Below are 2,961 nucleotides of genomic sequence, written 5' to 3'. Positions count from 1 at the left end.
CTCAGACGGTAAAGCATCTGCCTACAGTGCAGGAGACCTGGGTTCGATCCCTGGGTCAGGAAGATCCTCTGGAGAAGGAAATGGCAACCCACTCCAGTACTCTTGCCTGGAAAATCCCATGGACAGAGGAGTGTAGTAGGCTACAGCCCATGGGGTCGCAAAGAGTCAGACACAACTGAGCCACTTCACTTCACAGATAAAATAATCAAATGGGGATAAATGTAGCTATAATTTGCCCTTGGATACACAAATGTCCCAACTGTGGACATGTTTTTGCTGTTCCTTTTCCACCATGAAGAAGTCAAGCAGAGAATGACCATGTGTTAGTCAATGCATACTCGTTTCCATAGCCAGTCACCTATAATCAGGGCAACATTGGGCAGAAAATGTTTTTCTCCTGGAGAATTGGAAGGTGGGTGTGGAGTTCAGTATTTTAACAAATATCTCAGATTAGATGAGGTTTCAATGAGTGGGTGTTAACCACAACTCTTCTATGTGGAAGAGTTTCAGTCTGAAGGCAATCATCAAATTTAAAAATTATCAAAGCAAGGAACTGGGACCTCGGACATATGCACATAGTATATATGCTGCGTACATATCTCAACAGAGATGTGACATTCTTCTCTACTACAAATATTCAAAACAGTCTCCTGAGACCAGCTTTCAGAAGATGCTACACTTTAAGATTATTTGGAATATTTCACACATGCTTAGCTAAATACTGAACCAAATAACTCTTTAATGGACTGTCGAGTAACTTCAACCCAAAGTTGCACAGGGCTAGGCAGGCATTTGACTTTCTTGGTTTTGCAAGTACAGCTTTCAAGGAAAAGCTTTCTATTCTCTACAGACCCAGATTGTATGGTTTGATTGTCATCCCCTAAAGGGGAGGTGGATCACTGAAATGCAGATTGTTAGTAATGAGGCAAATGCATTCTAAAATGAATTTGAAATTTTCTAAGATAAAATTGTGACCTACTTTTCTGTTGGATATCACTTGAATTATGAAGGGGAAAAATAGTTGTCTGAGCAAAATTAATATATTTTCATTTATTTAGAACCCATATATACAGAACTGGATTTATTATAATCCTTTCTTCATGCAACATTCACATAACTGGCCACCTAATATTTATAATTTATCAGTATTTTGGCTATTTCCAATTATGTCATAAGCATGCAAATCTACTACCCATTCCTAAAACAATTTTTCACATGAATCCAGAAATATGAAAATATGATAGTATCAGCACTGAAGGTTATAGTAAATGAAGGATTAAAATTGGTGAGTCAAGAACAGAAACTGCTGTTGCGGAATGGTCATAAGTCAAATTTATGGATGAGAACTTATTACCTACATGAAGAGAAAAACAGAAAGTAAATCTAATCTAAGAAAACAGGCAGAGCTAGATCCATAAATGGGTCCACAAAAACCATGTCAGCATACAGCTTAGCTGGAAGCTCCTTCAAACCCTAGTAGTGGTTATACTTGGAGATAACAGATAAGCATATGAGTATGAATGTAAACAGCAGTTGCTCTGGAGATCAAGTCTGGAACAAACATCACTGTAGCCCATGTGGGACCCTGGACCAGCGGATACACTACCTGAGGGGAAACAAACATTGTCATGGGACAATGTTTCCTACAATACCATGCCACACTATACAACAGCAAAAAGCAGTAGCGATAGTAGAGATACAATTCCTCCCTCCCTCTAGCATGTAGAAAAGGAATGAGTCCCTGCCCTAGAAGCTAGGCACGCTCCTTTAGTTTGGAGATAATTCACAGATGAAGGAGAACAGTCAAGTAGGAGGTATACTGATAGTTCTGGGCTTCCCTGGTGGCTCAGACTGTAAAGAATCTGCTGCAGTGTGGGAGACCGGGGTTCAATCCCTGCGTCAGTAAGATCCCCTGGAGAAGGGAATGGCTCCTCATTCCAGTATTCTTGCCTGGAGAATTCCATGGACAGAGGAGCATGGTGAGCTACAATCCATGGGGTCACAAAGGGTTGGACTCAACTGAGTGACTAACATTTGCACTTCACTTTCATACTGACAGTGCGGATACTTGTGGATCTACAGAACTTAAATTAATGAGACATGGATTGACGTATACTATCTGTAGGTGTAAGAAGCCATAGCACTAAAGCAAGCTCTGGAAGAATTACCAGAATCATGCAATTTAGTACTGCTACCTCAGCAAAGCCCCAAGGCGCTTGATAAAAATACTACTATCTGTTTCCTGCCAAAATAGAACAACTCCCCTAGCACGTGGTCATGCCACAGTTGGCCAGTCTGCAGTCCCCAGGTCACTGACCTCCAAGTTAGTCACTGGGGATGCATTTCTCTGTAATAAGTTCAACTGCAAGCTATGGGGGAAAAGCTGGATAATTGAAAAACTGGGTTTAGAGGACACAATATAGCCATATTGTGTGTGCATGTCTGCGTTTGTGGACAGCACTGACTAGTGGTGTAAATTTCAGTGTCCAAAAGAGCTAGGCTGGTAGTCATAGGTGACACCTGTATCTAGGTAGGGCAAACTGACTCTGCAGTTGGCTAAATCATAAGACAGAAGAAAAATGAGATTTCAAACCAAGTATAGAGATGAATTTAATTTTACATGCTGAGCACACAGTGAGATTAGGAGGGGGTGGGAACAGGGAGAAGGGAACATATTGGCAGGCACACAGGGCTCAGAGTTCACACTAGGCTGAGTTCATGTCAATATTAATTCCAGACATAAATATATGGTGGGTGTGATGTTAATATAAGCTGTTTGCCTTGGTCAAGACTGAATATGAAAATAAATAAGGCTACATTTGCCAGATGAAGATACTAGTGACTTCTGCTGAAAAAGATAAAGGAGAACAGGTGCTGGCACCCTCAAGCTTATTCATTTATGTATTCTGCTTTTTGTCTTTTAAATAGAAATTCTAATACCTGCAAAGTAAAGTGCTCTGT

Source organism: Capra hircus, assembly GCF_001704415.2.
Source record: "Capra hircus breed San Clemente chromosome X unlocalized genomic scaffold, ASM170441v1, whole genome shotgun sequence".
Classification (NCBI taxonomy): Eukaryota; Metazoa; Chordata; class Mammalia; order Artiodactyla; family Bovidae; genus Capra; species Capra hircus.
This window is presented reverse-complemented; position numbering follows the sequence as displayed.